This window comes from Pipistrellus kuhlii, unplaced genomic scaffold (assembly GCF_014108245.1).
Source record: "Pipistrellus kuhlii isolate mPipKuh1 unplaced genomic scaffold, mPipKuh1.p scaffold_m20_p_45, whole genome shotgun sequence".
Lineage (NCBI taxonomy): Eukaryota > Metazoa > Chordata > Mammalia > Chiroptera > Vespertilionidae > Pipistrellus > Pipistrellus kuhlii.
The window spans coordinates 1,126,963-1,151,685 of NW_023425546.1; the positions used below are offsets into that span (position 1 = coordinate 1,126,963).

At 49.7% G+C, this 24,723-nt stretch overlaps 1 protein-coding gene and 1 pseudogene across 2 annotated transcripts in view; both read left to right on the forward strand.

Moving 5' to 3' along the window:
- GRIK4 (glutamate ionotropic receptor kainate type subunit 4) overlaps positions 1–24,723 on the forward strand; it is a 187,246-nt gene that overhangs the window by 30,975 nt on the left and 131,548 nt on the right. The window lies entirely within an intron of this gene.
- Positions 1,339–18,217, forward strand: LOC123651299 (annotated as a pseudogene).

Consider the following 24,723-nt stretch of genomic DNA (forward strand, 5'->3'; position numbering starts at 1 on the left):
CTCAGCCTGCCGCCCATGCTCATGCTTGAGTTTATCCTCGCACCCAACTCATGCTTTCTTCCCAGCACACTGACCTGGCCATTGTCGGTCACAACTCAAGAACTTCATGGGGTTTCTCTTGTTTGTAAAGTACAAAATCCTTGGCATACATTAGCCCTCCCACGTTCTGATTATAAGCCATTCCCCTTCCACCAGCTTCCTCTACCTGCCTCCCAGCCCTCTTTTCTAGTTTTATTGAACCCCGTGCTCTTCCTGTGGAGGCAGAATTAGTTTGCTCCTTTCGCAATCCCGGATGCCTGTCCCTGTATCTTTCCCAAGGACATTCTACTCTTCACTCAACCCAGAGCACATCACTGCTCTCTGCAAGCCGTCTTAGTGCTCCCTGCCAGACAGACTGATTTCACCTGAGTTACCGAGTAGTTCACTTTCTGTTAATCCAGCCACGTTCGCCCAGCTCAGAGTTTCCCTGCCTCTGCCTCTGCCAAGGAGCAACCCCCCTTCTCCCAACCAGGACAGACTCCTGAAGACAGGGAGTGCCTTATTCCCCATGTCTCCATCAGGGCATGGCTGTACTGGACACAGCCACTGATTGACTGAGTACATGGGTGTTGACTGGGCTTTTCGTGTGTTTGCCTTGGTGTCTCTTATTGTCATTAAAATGGCTTTTAGTCAATTTCGGGCAAAAGGAAGATGAATGTGCGTGCGGTTTGAGGACTGGAAGGTGATTGTGTTGGCAGGGGAGCTGTGCAGGCAGCTCAGGGAGACTGACAGCCAGGGCTGCCTCCTCCTCGCTCACCTCAGCTCCCAAATGCAGAGGCACTGCTGCCTTCGCAGCCAGGGCCAAGTCTGGGGCCCTCCAGGCAAACCCCTTGAACCCTTGCCCCAGCATGTGAGTGGCTGTCCTGGATGCTGCTGGCATCCTGTACAAAATGCTCACTGTTGAGCATGTATTCAGATGTGTGTGGGCCCTGCCTGGTTTGGCTCAGTCAATAGAGCATCAGCCTATGGAATGAAGGGTCCCAAGTTCGATCCAAATCAGGGCACATGCCCGGGTTGTGGGCTTGATCCCCAGTGTGGGACATGCAGGAGACAGCCAATCAATGATTCTCTCTCATCATTGATGTCTCTCTTTCTCCCTCTCCCTTTCTGAGTGAAATCAGTTTAAAAAAATATGTTTGTGAGCATCGGATGCCCAGCTCAGTGGGGCCTGTGTGGGAGAGGGTTTAAGCACGTTTGTTCCCCCAGAGGACGTAGCTCCTCCTGGTCTGGCCACTACGAACCTAGGAAGCCACGTGTGCTCAGACTTGAGATCTTGGTCTCATGTTCCCACCATCGGAGATGGCACCCCACCAGGAGCTGGCTGTACCCACCTCTCCTTATTTCCAGAGTGAATGCGAACATGGGTGCTGGTGGCTGGGCAGCCAGAGCCGATACCCGACCATTAGGAGTCGGAGGCCCTGGAGCAGCAGCTCGGTGAGGAGGGGGAAGGGGGGAGGCGGTCCAGGCACCTCTGAGCGGGCAGGAGGGGTCACCAAACGGAGACCACGGGTGGGGAACCGGGCTTCGCACCAACACCAGATGCTTTTCCTCTGCCTTCCTTGCCAGCCAGTGCTCCCAGGCTCAGATTTCACTTTCCTATTCTGGTTCCAGGCATTTCTTCTGTTGGTGGCTGGACTGACTCTTCCCTCCTCCGTTGGCTCTGGCTCAGGGAGGGGCGGGTGTGCCATGTCCTCGTGGTGCTGCTGCTCTGGGCCACAGATGAGGAGCCGTTAGCCCCTTAACGTTAGGACTTCTGCTCCCTTCATGGTTGTCAGCCTCCCTCCTTCACACTCAGCCTCTTGCCTTGGCTTCTCCTGAGAGCGAGAGGCCTATGTCCCAGAGAGTGTACCAGGAGTGAGCTGTGGGCGACTCCTTCCTGTGCTCCTCAGGCTGCCTTTGCCTCCGGGTCCCAGGTCATCTGCCTGGAGCTCCCCACCCCCAGGAAGGGGCTTTGCTCATGAAGGCGGTCCCAGGTGTTGCTTGGGGCCAGGGGTTCCTGACTTTACAGAAGCGAAGGTTGGGAAGGTTTGGGGTGGAGGGAGAAGGAACCCACAGGGCTGAGCCCCATGACGTGGCAGGCATTGTGCAGAACACTCACACACATTACCTCCATGAATCTGCACATACATGTCAGAGACGTGCTGTTGCCCCCTCCTTGCAGTTAAGAAAACCGAGGTTCAGCATTGGGAATAGAATTTCCAAGGCTGTGATGACTCAGAGAAGCCTTTGTACACCCGCATCATGTTCCTGCTTCTCAGGAAGTAGGCCTTGGGGGGGGGGGGGCGCGGCGGGGAGGACACCTTTGCTGAACTGAAAACGCACCTCAGCTGCTGTGCTGGACTGTGCTGGGCCTGGTGTCGGGGGCAGAGAGGAGAAGGCATGGGGCTCGGTTTTGGGGAGTGGACAGAATAACAGCACAGACTGTGCCACTCGGGTGGCACCTATGGATGGAGGTGTGCCGTCTGGACCCAGCGGCCAGGTGCCCACCAGCGGGAATGGGAAGAGGCCAGAGGCTCTCCAGGCAGCTGTCCTCTGAGCGGGTTTACAAGAGTGGAAGTGGGCCACATGGCGGGGAAGGTCACAGGGCAGAGAGGGAGTGCAGGAGGCAGGGCTGGAGGGGACCCAGCCACACCATGGAGACCCTGGGCCAGACGAGGGAGCTTAAGCATTGTTTGAGAGTCTGAAGGGGTTTTAAGAAAGGAGAGTGCTTGGTAATTTGCATTTTATGTAAGTCGTCTTAGTGGTAGGATGGAGGGCCTATTAAACAGGACCAAATTTTGAAAAGAGAGGTCAATTCAGAGATTGTTGCAGTAATCTTTCCATCCATCCCTCGAACCATCCATCCATTTATTCATCCATCCTTTCTTTTAAAAAAAAAATATATATATATATATATATATATATATATATATATATATGTATATATATATATATATATATATATATATATATATATATATATATATATTATTGATTTCAGAGAGGAAGGGAGAGACAGAGAGATAGAAACATCAGTGATGAGAGAGAATTATTGATTGGCTTCCTCCCACATGCCCCACACTGGGGATGAACCTGCAACCCAAGCATGTGCTCTGACCAGGAATCAAACTGTGACCCCACTGGCTCATAGGTTGATGCCTAACCACTGGGCCAAGCCGGCCAGACCATTCATCCTTTCAGTAACTACCTGCTGAGCTCTGGTACGTGTCCAGTCCTTGGAGAGTGCAGTGGATATGGAAAATAGCTGACATCAGAGCAGCGAGGAGGCCTGGGCCTCTCTGAGGGAGAAGGTAGAGGAAGGAAGAGGGAGTAAATGTCATTTTGGAGGTCACCTTAGTAGGGTGTGGTCACTGATGGGAAAGAGCAGGCGGTGGTTATGAAGGAGAAAGTAAGGTGTCTCCATGTCCCCCATGGCAACTGCTGTGGCTGAGGCAGAAGGCAGCCCCATAGCATCCTCAGCACCCCTGGGGACCAGCGCACCCAGGGGACAGGCAGACTGAGCTCAGAGACAGGTGTACTGGCACCATCTCCTTCCAGCTGACTTTCCCTCTCCTGTAAAGGTCCTGGGATTGCACCAGGTGACCAGGTGGCTGTCCAGCAGGGCCTGTGGGAGCAGGACATGTGACTATACATGGTGACACCTGTGCAGGTCTGACTCGGGGGGAGGGGCTGCTGGAAGGACATTATTAGCAGCAGTTCAAATAACTGGGGAGCGTGAGGGATTGGAAAGTGGCCTAAATGTCAAGATACAATGGCTCATGTCCTAGCTTGGTCATTTGTCTACGATGTGAGCTGAGACAAACTCTTCTCCCTTGGAGAGTCCTGGAGGCCTCACCTTAAAGTGAGATGATCAGACAAGGTCAGTGGTCTCCAAACTTCCTGTTAGTGGTTAAACCTTCTCTTCAAATAAAATCACTCACTGGATCCCAACTGGTGAGAAGGGACCCACTCTTCTCAGGACATCAGGGACTTGGAGGCTCCTATCCTCCCCATGCCCAAACCCAACCATGTCCCCTGAGGGTCATGTTCCAGGGAGCACAGTTTGAGAACCAGAGTATATGGGGGTTTGAGGACCCTTCTGTGCTGCAGGAGCCTCCTTGAGCCTGATCCCTGGCTATGTGGAATATATATATATAGAGACTCCTGGAGGATATCAAGGGAGAGACTGACAGCAATACAGTCATAGTAGGGGACTTTAATACCCCACTATCACCATTGGACAAACCTTCCAAACAAAAAATCTTTGCTGAAACATCAATTCTAAATGACTCACTAGATCAAATGGAATTAATTTACATCTTCAGAACATTTCACCCCAAAGCCACAGAATATACATTCTTCTCAAGTGCACATTGGTCATTTTCAAAGACAGACCATATATTGGGTCATGGGCAAAATCTCTTCAAATTTAAGAAGATAGAAATCATATCAAGCATCTTCTCAGATCACAATGGTATAAAACTAGAAATCAACTACAATAAAAACAATTTTAAAAAACTCAAACACCTGGAGGCTCAATAGCATGATATTAAACAATGACTGGGTTTCCAGAGAGATCAAAGGAAAAATAAAAAGCATCATGTCAACAAACGACCATGAAAACAAAGCAATCCAAAATCTATGGGACACAGTGAAAGCAGTCTTGAGAGGAAAGTTCATAACTCTACAAGCCTACCTCAAAAAACAAGAAACAATAAATTATCTAACCCTTCAACTCAAAGAGTTAGAAAGAGAGCAACAAGAAAAGCCCAGCATAAACAGAAGGAAGGAAATAATAAAGATCAGAGTGGAGATAAACAACATAGAGACCAAAAAATATACAAGAGATCAATAAAACCAAGAGCTGGTTCTTTGAAAGGATAAATAAGATTGATGAACCAGGCTCACCAAGATCCAAATAAACAAAATCAGAAATGAAAGAGGTTAGATATCCACCGATCCCACAGAAATACAAATGATTATGAAAAAAATACTATGAACAACTCTATTCCAACAAAATGGACAACCAATCAGAAAGGTTATATGCACTCGTATGTTCGTAGCAGCACAATTTACAATAGCTAAGATTTGGAAACAGCCTAAATACCCATCAGCAGATGTATGGGTTAGAAAACTATGGTACATCTACACAATGGAATATTATGTAGCTATAAAAAAGAAGGAATTCTTACCATTTGCAGCATCATGGATGGAACTGGAGAGTATTATGCTAAATTAAATAAGCTAGTTGGAGAAAATACCACGTGATCTCATTAATTTATGGATAATAAAGAACATTATAACCTGATGAACAAAAAGATACACACAGGGGTAGAGAAGCATCGAACAGACTGTCAAATTACAGTTGGGAAGGCTGGGGAGTGGTGGGGATGGTGGTAAGAGATCAACCGAAGGACTTGTATGCGTGCATATAAGCATAACCAATGGACGCAAGGCATGGAGAGAGGGGTGAGGGCATGTGCTGGGGGATAGGGAAGGCTGGAGAAAGGTCAATGGGGAGGGAAAATGAGACATATGTACTACTATTTGTAAAAACTTAAACAATAAAAATAAACACACACTCACACACACACAATGTCCTAAATGTAATATCAAGGATAAATTAAAATAAAATAGCATAAAATGCATTCCAATCCATACATGCCTGGGCATTACTATATGTGCAGGTAAAAATGTCCCCCAAGTTTCCAGAAGGCCCCCTTGGTTCCTGTCAAGAATTACGGGTTGGAGTTAGAGAAACGTGGGGCCCAGTCTGCTGTGCCTGTGCTGACTGTGGCCTCGGCAAAGGCCTTGGCCTGTTTGAACCCAGGGCTTTTGTCTGTGGGCTGCGTTGGACTGCGGCTGCCTGAGGCTGCCTGAGGCTGGCTGAGGTGTGCAGGAGCTGCCGTCGTGAGAGCTCCGTGCCAGGTGCCTTTCCCCTCCTGCTGCCTTTGCTCTGGACACCCACCTCCTGGTAATGTTCGCACAACCTCATCCCCCCCCCCCCCTCTGTTCTGCACTTGACCTTGGAGAGCAGTTTGCCTTCATCACAGCATGTGGCCTTCACTCCCCTTTCTCTGCAGATTCCTGTGCTGCCAGCTCAGCAGCCTGCCCTGCAAATCACCTGCCTGCACCCCCTCCCGGGCCTCCTGCTGCTCTGAGGAGCCTGAGACTGGCTCAACTCCAGCGTCCTGGGTCAGGAGGACACAGCTCTCAGGAGCCCACCGTCAGCCCACACAGTGCTGGGTATTGGCAACGCATGTTGGTAGTCAGGGCGAGGGGCTGCTGGTGCCCATCTGCCTGGCGAGGCTGCCAGGCCAGGCTCTAATACATAGCCCATCCCTTTCCTTGCCATGCAAAACTGGGAGAGCCCTGCCTAGCTCTGCAAAGACTTCCTGTTTTGTCTGCTGCTCATGGGCAAGGCATGGAGAGAGGGGTGAGGACATGCCAGCACCCCTGCATCTCACGCGTTATTCTCCTCACTGCCACCCAATACCAGCAGAAGCAGCTGCTTAAACCTCACCATGGCCGTGACCTAGGACTACAGGGGGCAAGGCACTGCCCACTGTCCATACTCTCCTGCAGAGTTGAAGTCAAACTGCCTCCTCCAGGGGTCGCCCTGGAGCACTGGGACTCCTGGCCACTGCTCTCTACTGTGGCCTCCACACTCCCCTCAAGGGTAGGGTCTATGCCAGGGCTTCCACCTTGGCTCATTCATTCATTCACTCATTCATTCATTGAACAAATATGTGTTTAGTGCCTGCGTGGACAAGGCTCTGTTGTGGGTCCTGGACATAAACTGTGAACTAAAAAGAACCAGAATCTTTGCCTCATGAAGAACATGAGCAATAATCGTTTGTGTGTGTGTGCGTGTGTGTGTGGGGGGGGGGGGGGGCGGGCGCCAGGGATGAGTAGTAAGGAGGAAAATTAAGCGGGGAAAAGCCAAGGGAAAGAGGTGGCTGGGGAACGCCTCACCGGCCTGGGGTTCAGGACACAGCCACGCTGAGCGAAGGCGGAGAAGCGGAGGTCTGAGTGTGGGTCTGAGGGTCAAGCCTCTGGGTTTTTTAGGTTAAACTGGAAGATCTGAGTGAGGCAGGTCATGGTCTGACTTGGATGGTGAAGGGACCCCTCTGCTGTCCTGAGGATAGGCTGCGGGGGCAGCAAGGGGGCGGGGAGACCTGTTTCGGAGGTTGTCAGTCACTCAGGGAGGTCGAGGGGCTGGCACCAGCTGTGGCTGCTGAGAAGCCCAAAGAGGGTAGACTTTGAAGGCAAAGCCAAGAGAAATTCCTGGTGGTGTAGACTTGAGGCTTGAGAGCCAAGCGTGACTACAGGGTTTGCTTGCAAGGTTGGAGCTGGCCCTCGCAGTAACAGGCCAGGAGACGGCTGGTGCAGCCATTACTTTCGCTCGGAGATGCCGGGAGCAGTGGGCACTGGGGAGGAAGTCTGGACTTATAGCGGCTGGTTCTACTGGAGATGGAGACTGAGGTCATCAGCTCGTGGTCCCATGTGAAGCTGGAGGCTGGGCCGGGGTAGATAGAGAAAGAGGGCCACAGTCGATGCCCTGGGCACCCTGAGACGGAGAGACCAAAGAGATGGGAGGAATCAGCAAGGAGGGAGAGGAGGAGACGTCAGGGGCAGGGGCCCAGGCAGTGGGACCCTCTGGAAGCTGAGGAAAGAGTGGTCTGTGTTGACAGGCCCTGGGTGGACAGTGCGATGGAGACTGAGAACGGACTCACTTCTGAGTGGACACTCCTGCCACTGAGCTGGGTGCAGTGCATCTGGAGGGAGGGAAGGAGGAAGAGCCCCGCCCGCACGGGTGGAAGGCCATTAGCGCCCCCTGTCTGCACAGGAAGAGCTGGGAGGGGCAGGGTGCAGCACTGCTCCATGTGAAAGCCTAGTGAGCTTTAGGACACGCTGCTCGTTAGATGCCAGTCTTCAGCACCCCTCCCCCAGCACAGCCACTCTAATACTATACACAGCGACTCTAATGCTGTACACGGCCACGCTAATGCTGTACACAGCCACTCTAATACTGTATACAGCCACTCTAATGCTGTATACAGCCACTCTAATACTGTGCACAGCCACGCTAATGCTGTACACAGCCACGCTAATGCTGTACACAGCCACTCTAATACTGTATACAGCCACTCTAATGCTGTATACAGCCACTCTAATACTGTGCACAGCCACGCTAATGCTGTACACAGCCACTCTAATGCTGTATACGGCCACTCTAATGCTGTATACAGCCACTCTAATGCTGTATACGGCCACTCTAATGCTGTATACGGCCACTCTAATTCTGTATACAGCCACTCTAATGCTGTACATGGCCACTCTAATGCTGTATACAGCCACTCTAATACTGTGCACAGCCACACTAATGCTGTACACAGCCACGCTAATGCTGTACACGGCCACGCTAATGCTGTACACAGCCACTCTAATACTGTATACAGCCACTCTAATGCTGTACACAGCCACGCTAATGCTGTACACAGCCACTCTAATGCTGTACACGGCCACTCTAATGCTGTACACAGCCACTCTAATGCTGTACACGGCCACTCTAATACTGTATACAGCCACTCTAATGCTGTACACAGCCACTCTAATGCTGTACACAGCCACTCTAATGCTGTACACAGCCACTCTAATGCTGTACACAGCCACGCTAATGCTGTACACGGCCACTCTAATGCTGTATACAGCCACTCTAATACTGTAACAACCACTCTAATGCTGTACACGGCCACGCTAATGCTGTACACAGCCACTCTAATACTGTAACAACCACTCTAATGCTGTACACAGCCACGCTAATGCTGTACACGGCCACGCTAATGCTGTACACAGCCACTCTAATACTGTATACAGCCACTCTAATGCTGTACACAGCCACGCTAATGCTGTACACGGCCACTCTAATGCTGTATACAGCCACTCTAATACTGTATACAGCCACTCTAATACTGTGCACAGCCACGCTAATGCTGTACACAGCCACTCTAATACTGTATACAGCCACTCTAATACTGCACAGCCACGCTAATGCTGTACACGGCCACGCTAATGCTGTACACAGCCACTCTAATGCTGTACACAGCCACTCTAATGCTGTACACGGCCACGCTAATGCTGTACACAGCCACTCTAATACTGTATACAGCCACTCTAATACTGTATACAGCCACTCTAATGCTGTACACGGCCACGCTAATGCTGTACACGGCCACTCTAATACTGTATACAGCCACTCTAATGCTGTACACAGCCACGCTAATGCTGTACACGGCCACTCTAATGCTGTACACAGCCACTCTAATGCTGTACACAGCCACTCTAATACTGTATACAGCCACTCTAATGCTGTACACAGCCACGCTAATGCTGTACACGGCCACTCTAATGCTGTACACAGCCACTCTAATGCTGTACACGGCCACTCTAATACTGTATACAGCCACTCTAATACTGTAACAACCACTCTAATACTGTGCACAGCCACGCTAATGCTGTACACAGCCACTCTAATGCTGTACACAGCCACTCTAATGCTGTACACGGCCACTCTAATACTGTATACAGCCACTCTAATGCTGTACACAGCCACGCTAATGCTGTACACGGCCACTCTAATGCTGTACACAGCCACTCTAATGCTGTACACAGCCACTCTAATACTGTAAACAACCACTCTAATACTGTAACAACCACTCTAATACTGTACACAGCCACTCTAATACTGTATGCAGCCACCTCCCTCGGCCTCAGGTAGGCCATGGGCTCGGGCCTGGCTCTGCTGCAGCAGACCTAACAGCTGCAGCCAGACGGAGTAAGATGGGCCAGCAGTTCCGCCCAGAGGCCAGGATGGTGTTGCCTGGCAACACTGCGCTTCAGCGAGGCCCCACTGCCTGTTTTCACATTTGCCACCTTATCGTTTGCAGTTCAACAACTACGTGCTGAGTAGTTACTCCACACCCAAGTCTCTTTTCAGTGTGGCAGGGAATTCGACAGATGAGGTGACACTCAGACTTTTGTTTCCAAAGTTAGAAGCTTGAGCCTCAGAAGTCAGGAAGATGCACACATCTGAATCGGGCTCTTTTGTTGTTGTTCTGTCTTACTGTCACCAGCTTTGGTACGACATGCTTCACATACCATACAGCTCACCTACTTCAAACAAATCATTCAGTGGATTCTAGAACATTCAGAGCTGTGTAACCACCACCTCCATCGCTTCAAAAACATCTTCCTCACCTCCAAAAGCACATCCTGTACCTTCAGCTATAGCTCCTCAACCCTCCTCCCCTCTGGCCTCTGACAGCCAGTGACCTGCACTCTGTGTCTGTGAACCTATGCATTCCGGATGTTTCTATGAGTGGCATGGTGCCACATGTGGTCTCCTGGGCCTGCTTCTCTCACATGGAGCCACGTTCTCAAGGCTAATGATTGGAGGCCATCAGCGCTCCCTGTTCCTGGCTGCGTGGTCCTCCACGGTATGGCTCTGCCACGTCTCATCTATTCATCCATCAGTTCATAGAGAAGCGAGGTTTTGTTCACTTTTCAGCGAGTGTGGACATTAGGCTCTGAATGTCCATACACACACTGTGTGTGGGCATGCCTTGCTTCTCTTGGCTGTCTTCCTCGGAGTGAAACTTCTGGGTACACGCTAAGCCTGTGTTTAACTTTTTGAGGAATTGCCAGGCTGTTTTATCAAAGGGATCATTTTACATTCCCACCAGGATTGTATTTCTTCACATCCTATCTTATGTGGTTTTGATTTGCGTTTCCCTAATGGCTGCGGATGGCCACTTGTATAATTTCTTTGGAAAAATATCTATTCAGATCATTGGCCCATTTTTAATTGGGCTATTTGTGTTTTTATTAAGTTGTAAGAGTTATTTACATGTTTCAGAAACAAGTCCCTTACATATCTGGTTTGCAAATATTCGTTCCTATTGTGTGGGCTGTCTTTACCTTTCTTGATGGTGTTCTTTTGGAACAAGATGTCTGCATTCAGGAAGCTGCCAGTGTCGATTGCACGGGAATTACATTAACCTGGGCTGGGGTCCATGGGAGCTGGTCAGGACAAAGGCTCACAGTCTTTCCATTGGACAGCAGTTATTAGGCTCTTTGCCCTGGAGATGGAGGAGCAAATAGGAGAGAGCCTGCCTTTGCGGTGAGGAACCCAAAGGGATTAGTCAGCCAACGGGCTGAGCCGAGGGCCAGACCCTGGGAAAGAAGCGCTAACTCTGCTTTTTAAAACGGGTTCACTGTCCAGCTGGTGTGGCTCAGTGGTTGAGCATTGACCCAGAAACCAGGAGCTCACAGTTTGATTCTAGTCAAGGGCAAATGCCTGGGTTGCAGGCTTAATCCCCAGTGTGGGGTGTGCAGGAGGCAGCTGATCAATGACTCTCATCATTGACATTTCTATCTCTCTCTCCCTCTCCCTTCCTCTCTGAAATCAATAAAAATATGTTAAACAAACAAACAGGGTTTACTGATCAAATGAGCAGAGAAAGCTCCTTAGGGAAGTACACTGTTCCTGACGGCCCTGAGCCCCTGCTGGCTCCCTTTCCGTGCTGGCAGAGCTCCAGGGCCACATCCCCCTCCAGTCCTGTCCTCCCGTGGGCACTTGGCTCAGAAGCTTCTGCTGCTGCCTGTGCACAGGACAGTCTATCGTCTTTAATCCAGATGTCTGGGTGGTGAGCCATTGTTGCCTCTGTCTCCAGGTGAGGAAGCTGTTACGTGGGGAGGCTGAGTGACCTGTCCCAGTGACAATCATTAGTTGCTTGAATTGGAATTAGGACAGAGGTGTTTCTCCTCCAGCATCATGGACTCTGCTCCGTGTCCTGGGTGGCAGGCCTGACCCGACACACCAAGTGCAAACTCAGTGTTTGCCATGAGCCAGGTGGTAAAGTGCTTGTCACCTGGCCCACCCAGAGCAGGGCCTGGCATTGCTCATGGGCACTGGGTTCTCCAGGCCACACCAGCTGGAGGAATGCCAGTTGAAAGTGTAATTTCAAACACTCGCTATCTGCCGACTCTACATGCCATACCCCATCCTCCTGCAAAATGCACAGCCCCACCTGCTGCCAGGCCCTCTGTGGGTCCCGTGGCTCCTGATCTCTCTGACTCCTGACCCCCAAGTCCTCTGTGGCTAGCACAGTCCCAGGCCTCTGGGCCAGTCGGTTGCGCAGAGCGGGAGTGGCTGCCCTGTGCCCAGTGTCCTAAGGAAAGCCTCTCCCTTTGCTTGGTGGGTCTGGATTGCACTCTCTCCTGGATTTCTCTCCAAGGCTGTGTGCGCTACATGCCTCATGCTACCTTGAAATAATTTCTCTTCCTGCAGTTCTTAAATTATTCAACTAAGATGACCATCATCCATTTTCTCTCAGGCCCCATTTTCCCTCCTAGGCCTCTTAGACCCTCCTGCAAAGGGACCCTGAGAGCCGCACCCATGGGCCTCCAGACTTCCCATGCTCTGCAGTGGGCACCTGGCTCAAACTCTGACTGAGACCCCAGATATTCTTCTTATGGAAGAAGCAGGAGGAAAGCTCCGTGGAGCTTCTGGGCCCTGGCACCGTGGCTGGGGCCATGCAGGGTTGCCCTGGCAACTTCTCTGCTGGCCACGCAGCCTGAACCCTCAGCCCTGTGCTCCCTGCCTCTGGGAGCCTCCACCCCACTGTGCATAGCTGCGTTCTGGCCTGGACAGCAGTCCAGGAGCTGATGCTGCTGCTCTGGAAGGAGGGGCAGGAGTCTGTCCTGAGGGAACGCAGAGAGCTCACGTGTCTTGTCAATAGCCCACAAGTGTCTGGGCCCTGGTGGCACAGCCACAGCATCAGGAAGGCGTGCCCTGGCCACCAGGGCCCCAGGCCTGCAGAAAGACAGACCTCCGTGCTGGAGGCAGCCTGGGGAGGCAGGCCGGAGGAGGTAGGCCAGGGGCAGGCAGGGCCGGTGTTGTCTTCTGTCACCACTTATGCTGGCGGCTTTCTGGAAGGTGCTGGCCTTCTGGAAGGACAATGAGCTTCTTGCGAAACTCCCCTCTCCCCCCAGCTTTCCGCTCTCTGGTGTGACTTTGGGCCGGGCCTCCCTTCCTCAGGCCCCAAGGCTCCTCTCTGAAATAGGGACAGCGGTTCTCCGGTCTCCCCAAGGCTCGGGAGACAAACTACTTCTGGGTGGAAAGTACCAAGGTGGCACCTGGCCCAGAGAGGCCTCGGGGATTGGCACCGGCCTGTTTCTCGGCAGAGGCCACCTCTGCAGCTGTAAGTAGAAATGGCTCCCAGGCTCGGGGAAGTGCTGACACCTCACACTCCCAAATCTCGCGCTTCTATTGTTTTGGTTCCAGGATGAGAAGGTCACTAGAGAGGAGTGCTGCATGCAAAGCCCGGTTTTCCCTCGGGGATGGAGCCCTGAGTCACCGAGAGCTGGCACCAAGTCTCCCTATTTGAAGGCGGGAACGCGGATGCAATGGGAGTCCTTCCCTCTGGATTTGGGGGCAGGTTCCCCACTCCCACCCTCACTGGCTGCGTCCAGAGAAAGTGGAGGAACCCCAAGGCCTGGCACCCACCCCGAACACTCCCTGGGCAGCTCTTGGTAACAGCCTCGCTGGTGCTCAGTTTATGAACCTGACAGTGTGGAGACGGGTATCTTAACCAAGAGGGGACCCCTCAGAGAGTGGCATCCCCCATGGTGCCCCCTAGCCAGAGGAATTGTCTCCGGAGTCATCAGTCCGAGCTTCTGGGGTGAGTTCAGCTCTAGCCTCAGAGGAACAGCCAAGCAGAGATGCCAGCCGGGCCTGCTTTGGCTGCCAGGAGACCCTCTGGGCCCATCTGCCCAGGCGTCCTTTAGGCTCGGTCAGCACGGCCTGTGCCCCAGACAGTGCAGTAAGCTAGACAGAGTTGGGACCCCCTCAGGCCACCCCCACTTTTGGCTTTCTGCCTCACTTTCCTCATCCCGAGGGCCCAGGCCCTGAGTTCCGAGAGTGCTTTCGCGAGCTGGCTAGTTCATGCTGGAGCCGTTCCAGGACCTCTTCATGCTTTGCCTTTGTCTTTCCCCACAGCCTCTGGCCAGCCTTCCATGGGCTGTAAGAAACACACAAGACCTATAGAGCCCAGTAAGATTCTGCTTGACTTAGAAAAAACGGTACTATTGCCAGCACAGTTTGGGAAGCGCTGCATGTTATAGCTCCCTCTTAGCCCCATGGAACGAGGACCCCCATGGCCCTGCACTGGAACAGGTCTGAGAAGCTCGGGAGTAAAACCGCTGAGCTTTGTTTGGGGGAAAATTAATTAAACATCAACCTGGAATGCTGACTAGTAACTGAGTCTACATCAGATGGATAGTCCATGTAGGACACAGGGATGGAGCATTGCAGCAGGAAAATGGGGTCTACAGCCGGCATAGGAAAGTGAGGGTGCAGTGGGGGTCTCACCCAATAATAGCTCTCGGGGCACTGTGTTCCACAAGGCAAGCTGGAGAATGCATGGGCTTCTCCCCGTAGTTAGCACCCACTTGCCAGGCATCACTGATAGTGTAGACGCTTAGGATGCAGTGGAGAAAGACACACACTCAGCCTTGCCAGTGATGAAGCCGGTAGACTGAGAGAGGCAGGGTTAGGCATGGCACTGGCCATGCCACGCGCCTCACAAAAGCCCCAGCCCCTGAAGGGACAGTGTCAAGCACAGGGACACTGTGTAGACTAGGTGGCCATAGATGGCCTTCCTAGGACACCTCTTCTCGTTAGGAAGCACGAAAGATGAATAGAACCACTGGGCAAGGCATGGGGAGAGGAGAACTTTTGGGTCAAGTGGCCAGATTAAGAGACACTTTGGGCTGCAAGTAACAAGACCAAACCCAAAGCAGCTTACTCAATAAGAAAGCTAATTGGTGCCTGGCCAGTGTTGCTCAGTGGTTGAGTGTCAGGAGGTTTCAGTTCGATTCCCAGTTGGGGCACATGCCTGGGTTGTGGGCTCGATCCTCAGTAGGGGACGTGCAGGAGGTAGCCGATCAATGACTCTCTCTCATCATTGATGCTTCTATCTCTCCCTCTGTCTTCCTCTCCGAGATCAACAGCAATATGTTTTTAAAAAGAGAAAACGAGCCAATGTCTTCAGGTGGGTGGCATCCCACTGGTTGGTCGGTGTCTCACTGATGGCAGCAGGGCCCAGGTGTGCCCATCTTGTCCCTCCTCTACCCACGCATTCCTGATCCTGAGAGTGGCTCCCTCTCAGCCACAGGCTTTCAGGACCACATTTTTTCAAGTGTAGCAGCGAGGTGAGAACCAGCAAAGTCCTCTCTGTGCAAGTCTGTTTGGGCCTGTTTGCAGCTCCTAACCACCGTGGATGGCTATTGTCACTGGGGTCCCAGGCTCTGTTCAGCTGCCTGGATTTGTACAAGGAAAACTCAGGTGAGGACATCGGGTTACTGTGATCGTTGGAGAGCAGGAGCTGCCGAACGTTCTCGGGAAGAGCACACATAGTGGCTTTGTTAGGCTTTGTGGTTCACACGGTCTTCGTTGCACAAAAGCAGCCACAGGTAGGCACATGGGCATGGCCATGTTTCAGAAACACTTTGTTCATGGATATTAATAATGTCATATGATTTTTATGTGTCACAAAATATTCCCTTAATTTTCCCCCAACTTTTAAAACATGTCAAAAACAAGCTTAGCTATGAACTCTACAAACACACACACACACGGGCTAATAGTAAGCAGACCCCTGACCTGAGTAATCAGAATCATTCTGGTGCAGGCTGAGTTGCTACGTCACGCTGCTGTCATGCGGTGCAGGGGTGGGTGGTGGGAGTCAGCCTCGTGTCCGCTGTTCGCCTGGCGCTCGGAGAGGCTGCGGAAGTGCGGGGGCTGGACTGTGAACCAGGAGCACCACAATGTCTGTGATGCTTCATGGCGCACAAAGCCTCCAGCCTCAGCTCCTGGCTGCTCTCTTCTACTCCCCGCTGGGAACCAACAGGACACGGTCCAGGTTTATTAGCATCCCACCCAAAACATCCATCCCAGGTGGTTGTTGCTGAGAAATCCCCCCTCACTTCCAGGCAACACCAAGCCCCATGCATTGAGCAGGGCTTCCTGAGGGCTGAGCTCCACTTTGATGCTGGGCCCAAAGGAGTGTCTGCAGTCAGTCAGGAGTAGCCATGGAAACACTCGCCAGGGTGGCAGCCACTGAACAGTAGTGGGGGCATGACTAGCAAAACAAACACAGACCCTGCTGAGCAGTTCTGTTGGTTGGAGTGTCATCCTGATACACCAGGTTGTGGGTTCAATTCTCAGTCAGGGCACACAAAAGAACCAACCAATGAGTGCATAAACACATAGTACGACAAAGTTGATGCTCTTCTCCTCCTCCTCCTTTTCTTCCTCTTCTCCTTCTCCTCCTCCTCTTCCTCCTCTTCACCCCCTCCTCCTCTTCTTCCTCTTCTCCTTCTCATCTTCCTCCTCTGCCTCCTCTTCTCCTCCTTTTTTTTAATTAATATATTTCATTGACTTTTTACAGAGAGGCGGAGAGAGGGATAGAGAGTTAGAAACATCGATGAGAGAGAATCATCGGTTAGCTGCCTCTTGCACACCCCCTACTGGGGATGTGCCCACAACCAAGATACATGCCTTTGATCGAAATCGAACCTGGGACCTTTCAGTCTAAAGGCTGACGCTCTATCCACTGAGCCAAACCGGTTTCTATAAGAACTCCTTCTCCTCGTCCTCCTCCTCCCCCTCCTCCAACTCCTCCTCGTCCTTCTCCTCCTTCTCCTCCTCCTCCTCCTCCCTTCTTCTTCTTCTTCTTCTTCTTCTTCTTCTTCTTCTTCTTCTTCTTCTTCTTCTTCTTCTTTTCTCTCTCTCTCTCTCTCTCTCTCTCTCTCTCTCTCTCTCTCTCTCTCTCTCTCTCTCTCCTCAAAATAAACAACAGCTCTTACCAAGTTCTGTGCCACAGAGCCCCCTGGTGACAGTGGAGGGTACATGACCTCAACCACAGCAGGTGAAAGCAGGCTGGCTTTCAGCAGAGGACAAGCACAGCAGCTCTGGCTCCGGTCATCTCTTCTGAGGATGTGCTTTTCCTTTTAGTGGGAAATTCTCTCTCGGTCCCATCACTGGGTCAGCCTGTCTCCTCTCTGACCTTGCCCCGTGCTTGTACAAAACAAAACAAAACAAAACAAAACAAAACACCAAGCACTTGACATTGGCCAGTCCCACTTGAGACTGGCCGAGACGCAGACGGTTGGTCAGCAGTCTTGTAGCTGGCTCCCCTGGGAAAAGAAGAAAGCATTCAGTTTGGAACACATTTGCACCTGGAACTGGGGACCAGACTGTCATACCAAACCTCTGTCCTGCCCAGCCCCCTTTGCTGCAGTCCTATCCCATTGTTGTTCCTAGTTTGGACTGTACTGGAAACAGCTGTATTACACAGGCTGCAGTTCAATGAATTTGAGATACCACACCTACAAAAGGATTTAACACAGAAAGATTAAGGTAACCTTGGGACATTCTAACAGTCACTTTTCACTTCTGGGATGTAGGTGGTCAGGAGAAATTAGTACCACTGTGGAAGGCATACACCGGACGCACAGACGGCATTGTGCTTGCTGTGGACTCTGTTGATGCTGGAAGGATGGAGGCAGTGAAAACTGAACTGCATGAACTCACTAGGACACCAGAAAATCACCAGTCCCTGTGCCTACAGCTGCTAACAGACAAGAACTGAGGAGCTCATTGTCTCTCTCAGAAACAGAAATGGCCAGCCCTGGGGAAACGAGCTCCTCACGCCCGGCATTTGCAGCCCGCCTGTGCAGTCACCGGAGGTGGGCTAAGCAAGGACGGAGGAGCTACAGGAAATGATAATTAAATGAAGAAAAATGTTGCGGCAACAGAAAGAGAAGAATGGAGAGACTTTCATGTCTGTTGGAGTAGATTTTCTCTGGTCTGATCTTGACAAATGGAAGAGTCTGCAGCCTGGCTTGCCTGCCCGCCCTTCTGGGCACTGCTGCAGCTCGTTTTGCTGGCCAGTTGCCAGTCTGCTGCCTGTGGACAAGGAGTAAATGCAGCACTGTTAGAACGGTCTCTCCCTGCCCCACAGATCTCTGCACTGCCTTTCGGGGAAGCCAAGCAAGGACGGGAAATGGACCAGAACACAGTTGTGGAAATTTGATCTGAAGTTAGGAAAGTAAAATTTTGAAGAAGAAAAAATAAATTAATTAAAAATAAACAAAATTTTAAAATGAATTTCAGGATTTTGCAGTTTTCTATTTTATGCTTAATTTTGTATTTTATGCAATAAGACTGTCTCTGGAGCAGATATATCATTTCAGGCCAAAACAAGCATACGGTGGGGATTGATTTGGAGCTGAAGAGAGAGGGTAGAAATCATAACAACATTAAACAATGCTTGGGTTCACTTTGCCATTCACTCTCACACACACAATTTCTCATAAAACCCTGGGAGCTAATAAGGCTTTAGCAGTGCTACAACCATTATACCATAACCATTTTATAGATGGAGAAACTGAGGTTAGGAGAGACTAGTTGGTCCAGATTGGCTCCGTAGCTAAAGCTGGTAGGGCAGGGAGTTGAACCTAGAAGTTCCTCCTCTGCCAAATGTCTTTTCATTGAGCTATGCAGCTCCTTCCCAGTCCCTGGCCCTTCTCACGTCTCTCGAGGCCTGCTGATCAGGCAGCCATGAAGCTCTGTTCACCTAGAAACTCGGACAGCCATGTGATTCACCTACATGATCCCATCAACCCTTTCCCCTTCCTCCCTCCCTCCCTCCCTTCCTTCCTTCCATTCTTTTTTTTTTTTTTTTGAAAAAAAATAACTTTTTCCCTAAATATGATTCAAAATATGTGTTTTACAGACGAGGGTCATAAACATCCTATAGAAGGAAACATTTTATAGACCTTGGAAATAATTCTAATAAAAGAAAACGCTCATATGTCTCTAGATGTGGCTGTTACCCAGGAAGATTTCAGCATCCAAAGTGCAAAGACAGCATGACTGTGGCTTTTCTTGCCACACAGAGTATTGAAACTCGCCCCCCATTGCCTGCTCTTAATTGTTAGTTGGATGCAAAATAGACAGCATGCTGCCCTCCAGGGCTCCAACAGCCAGCGGGGTTCAAGCAAAGAATGAATCCACCTTAAGAGCAAACTGGCTTTGATGCCAACCAAATCGAAATTCCAGCCAGAGGCCCATTAGAGAGAAATACAAGAGTAATACCGCTTTTTAAAAAAATATTTTTTTATTGATTTCAGAGAAGAAGAGAGACACAGAAATATCAATGATGAGAGAGAACCATTGACAGGCTGCCTCCTGCACGTCCCCTACAGGGGATCGAGCCTGCTACCTGGGCATGTTCCCTGGCTGGAATTGAATCTGAACCTTTCAGCCTGTAGGCCAATGTGCTATTCACTGAGCCAGACCAGCTAGGGCAAGAGTAGTGTCACTTTTACGAGGTTGCACCATTAAACCTAATCAATTATTAAACCTAATCAATTAAAACATTATTAAACCTAATCAATCTAAATGAAAGCTAAGCAAAATGTCCATCACTAGTTCTGTCCTCACTCTATTCCATTTTTAAGAAGGCTCCATGTTTCAGATTCTCTCTTCCTCTTTTTCTCTTTCTTTTCATTCTTTGGGGTGGGGATAATAAACACGGTGGCTAGGGTACTGTCACTGACTTCTATTCATTCATGTAATCAGTGTTTGCCAAGCTCAGACCTAACTTGCACCAGGCTCTGTGTTAGGTACCAGGATGCTAAGAAGAAAGCTATGCTTCCCATCCTTTTGGTAAACGGACAGTTACCATGAGGTGCTTATGGGTAAGTCTGGAAATTAGGGCAGGAAACGGTGGCTCCTGGGCCAGGCTCGGAGATCCGCAAAGAGTTGGTCCAGAAGCTGAACTGGGTTGAAAGGCCAGGATACACAATTAAGAGATAGACATCAAAGGACTGTGGGGTGTGGGGACCGGGTGTGCTTTACAGGGGAGAAATGAGAGAGTGTTATATTCTGGGAAGAGGGAGGGAGGGAAGGTGGAGTTTAGGAGAAAGGGCACAGGAAGAGCAGCGAAGGGGAGGATTACCTCTTCACCTCAGACAGGAGGGAGATGGGTACAAATGTTGGTGTACTTAATCACTTGTCTAGTCCAGTCATATTAACACATTAAATATGTATCGAGCCCTGTGATGTGCCATCTTCCAGTGCTAAGTACTGAGGCTATAAAATGGAAAATAATGAATTCAACACATATTTGCTGAGCACTTAAGTGCTGTGTGCTTCCCTAACAATAATAACAAGATGTATGAGTGTTTATGTGTGCTTTTTGTTTGAAATTTTTTTCATATATTATTACTGTTAATCATCATAACAGTGGATGCTGATGTTGTCACTGTTTTTAGATCAGGAAACTGAAACACAGAGATCAGACAGCTTACCCATGGCTGCCTCACTATTGAGTGGCAGAGACAAGCTTGTAAGCTCTGAGCGTAATGTCTCAAGATGCTGATAGGCCCACAGGGGATGGCAGACCTTCAGACAAACCATTAAAGCCAGCAGATTTGTATGCATTTATTTTTGAACTAGGGGCCCAGTGCATAAAATTTGTATACTGGGGAGGGGTCCCACAGCCCAGCCTGCCCCACTCTCACAGACTGGGAGCTCTCAGGGGATGGAAGGCTTAGGCCACAGTCTGACCTTCCTCTGCGGGAGGCATCTGGGCTGATCAGGGGAAGGTGCCAGCACCATCACCCTGCTGCTGCAGCCACTGCCAGTCACCACAGCCACCAAGGTATTTTTATCAACATGGACTCCATTCTCTTCACCATGAAAAAAATGACAACTTTCTTTAGGCATTTTCAAGATGTGTTTTTCAAAGGATATGATATTTCTTTCTTTATTTTTTTTATCCTCACCTGAGCATATGTTTCCATTGATTTTTTTCCCCTTCCCTCTGATTGCTGGCTTGGCCCCCGAGGCTTTAGGCTTGCCAAGGCTTTAGGCATGGGCAGGGGGGCCCCACCCCTTCAATGGCCAGCTTGGAGTAACCTGGGTGCCAAAGATATTCCCAGGACCCAGGTACATATGCAAATTAACCACCATCTTTCTTGGGTTAATGTGCATACTCTAATTGTCTGAGGATATAGCAGAGATATCGTTAATTACATGTTTGTCTATTATTAGGTAAAATATCTGTATTGATTCCAGAGAGGAAGGTACAGGGAGAAAGATAGACACATCAATGAGGAGAGAAAATCGGTGATTGGTTTCCTCCTGCACGCCCCACCCTGGGAGTCGAGCCCACAATCTGGGCATGTGACTTGACGGGGAATCATACCCTGACCTCCTGGATCATAGGTTGACGCTCAACCATGGAGCCACGCCAGCCAGGCAAATCAGCAGATTTTTATTTCTGACAATATGACTGACTGAACCAACTGAAAACTCTTCTCCTAGAAAATGCCAAGAAATGTGGGAAGTAAGAAAAGCCAGAGCCCATGGAGAGAAAGCTGAAAGCCCGTGTGGCTGTGGGTGGGAAGAGGCTGTGAACTGGAGCGGGAAGTGGGGAAATCTACTTTTGGATTTTAGTGATCACAAGGAGACAGCAGGCAAGACCTGGAAGCCGTGTCAGGTGGAGGATTAGAACTGAGAACCCCAGGTAAAAACTGCCCTAAGTAAAGTGAGGGCCTGTTAAATAGCCCTCAGAGGCACAGGATGATTGCCTGAGCAGTGAGTGAGAGAAAATAGTCCCCTGAGACTATATCTGCAGGATACTTTTAATGGGTTTAAGATTTGAATTTATACTCCCTGCTGTTCCAAGAATTACCAAGGTGAAACATCAGTATAAAAGTAGTAACAGAATGGTAATGCTGCTAAAGGTTCTGTCTGAAGCAAAATACTACCCCTCAGATGGACAAAGCACCAGCGCTGGCTGCAGAGATCGACCACAGAGAAGGAATGGCTGCAGTTGTAATCACATTAGCATTACACCCTCAAGAAGTTCACTCAGAAACACTGGACTTTAAAAAAAACAAAACAAAAAAAAAAACTTTACTGTTGAGAGTATTACAATGTCTCTCCCCGCCACAACTGCTCCCTTCATCTGGTTCCCACCCCACCCCAGACCTTCACCACCCTGTGTGTGTCCATAAATAATGCATATCCTATATAATAAAAGCCTCATATATAATACTAAGTGTCTGGTCATCCAGTGACCAGTCGACTGTTCAACAATTCTATAGAATAAAGAGGTAATATGCAAATTGATCATCACTCCAACACACAAGATGGCCACCTGATGTGGTCAAAGATGACCACCACAAGATGGCCAGTAGGGGAGAGCAGTTGGGGACAATCAGGCCAGAAGGGGAAGGCAGTTGGGAGGGACCAGACCTATAGGGAAGGGCAGTTAGGGGTGACTAGGCCTGCAAGGGAGAGAAGTTAGGAGGGACAAGGCCTACAGGGGAGGGAAGTTGGAAAGAACCAGGCCTGCAGGGGAGGGAAATTGGGGGGACCAGGCCAGCAGGAGGGGGCAATTAGGGGTGAACAGGCCTACAAAGGAGGTCAGTTGTGGGTGACTAGGCCTGCAGAGGAGGGAAGTTTGGAGTGACCAGGCTGGCAGGGGAGGACAGTTAGGGACAATTGGGCCAGCAGAGGAAGGCTGTTGGGGTGACCAGGATGACAGGGGAGTGGTTAGGGAGTTATCAGGCTGATAGGCAGAAGCAGTTAGGGGAAATCAGGAATGCAGGCAGACGAGCAGTTGGGTGCCAGCAGTCCTGGATTGGGAGAGGGATGTCCCAGATTGGAAAGGGTACAGGCTGGGCTGAGGGACACACCCCTCCCCCTCCATGCACAAATTTCGTTCACTGGGCCACTAGTCAAAGCATAATATGCTAATGATATGCCAAGGCTGTTCAACTGCTCTCTATGATGTGCACTGACCATGAGGTTTAGGACAGTCAACCAGTCAACCAGATGCACTGACCACCAGTGGGAAGATGCTCCAACTGGTAGGTTAGTTTGCTGTTGGGGTCCAGCCAATTGGGACTGAGAGAGATGGCCAGACATACACTGGAGCACTCTCACAGTCCCTCCCTGGCCCAATCCTACACCAGTGGGGTCCATTGGCCTGGCCTGTGCCCTCTTGGGGGATGTCAGAGAGCTGGTTTCAGCCCGATCCTGCAGGCCACTTTACTCGGAAGGGCACCAGATGCAGGGCTCATGGCTGGCGAGTACTGCTGCAGTGACATGAGCCTCTCCTGATCAAGACTGATTGGTACAAGCCCATGGCAGGTGCAGTGGGGCCAGGATGAGCAGAAGTGGCAGGTAGGAGCCGCAGGCTTTGGACTGTGGGTTTTGGCCTAATCCCCACAGGCCACCTAGAGGGACCCCACCTGTGCACAAATTTGTGCACCAGGCTTCTAGGATGCATATAAGATCTTTGGTTAATCTCTTCTCGCCCCCACCTCCTTCCCTCTGAGATTTGTCACTGTTTCATGTTTCAATGCCTCTGATTTTATTTTATTTATCAGTTTATTTTGTTCATTCAACTTACTTTAGTTCAGTTTGATTTTTAGATTCAATTGTTGATAGATATGTATTTATTGGCATTTTATTGTTCTTCATCATCATCTCATCCTCCCCTTTTCCTCCCCCTCTTTCTTTTCCTCCTCCTTTTTATTCAGGAATAGCCTTCAACATTTCATGTAATACTGATTTGATATTGATGAATTCCTTTAGCTTTTTCTTATCTGGGAAGCTCTTTATCTGACTTTCAATTCTAAATGGAAGCTTTGCTGGATAGAGTAATCTTGGTTGTGGGTTCTTGCTATTCATCACTTTTGAGTATTTCTTGCCATTCACTTCTTGCCTGCATATTTTCTGTTGAGAAATCAGCTGACAGTTGTATGGGCACTCCTTTGTAGGTAACTAACTGCTTTTTTCTTGCAGCTTTTAAGATTCTCTCTTTGTCTTTAGCCCTTGGCATTTTAATTATGATGTGTCTTGGTGTGGGCCTCTTTGGGTTCTTTTTGTTTCGGACTTGCCGTGCTTCCTGAACTTGTAAGTCTATTTCCTTTACCAGGTAGGGGAAGTTTTCTGTCATTATTTATTCAAATAGGTTTTCAATATCTTGCTCTCTCTCTCTTCTCCTTCTGCAACCCCCATGATGTGATGTTGGTATGCTTGAAGTTGTCCCAGAGGCTCCTTACACTATGTTCATAATTTTGTATTCTTTTTTCGTTTTGCTATTTTGATTGGGTGTTTCTTGCTTCCTCATATTCCAAATCGTTGATTTGATTCTCAGAATCCTCTACCCTACTATTGAATCCCTATAAATTATTCTTTATTTCAGTTAGTATATGCTTAATTTCTGACTGGTTGTTTTTCATGTCTTTGATATTCCCACTAAGATCTTTGGACATCTTACTACATCCCTTGATGCTCTCATTAATTCCCTTGAAGCTCTCATTAAGTCCCTGGAATCTCTCATTACATCTTTGAGTAACCTTATAACCATTGTTTTGAACTCTGTATCCAGTAATTTGCTTGCTTCCATTTATTTCTTTGTGACGTTTCTTTGTCTCTGAATTTTAGCTGCTTTCCTGAGTTTCTATGTCTCCTGGAATTGGTAGAGTGACCTTGTGTATTATGTGTCATGTAGGGCCTAGTAGCCCACTTTCCCCAGCCACTTGGGCTGGGCA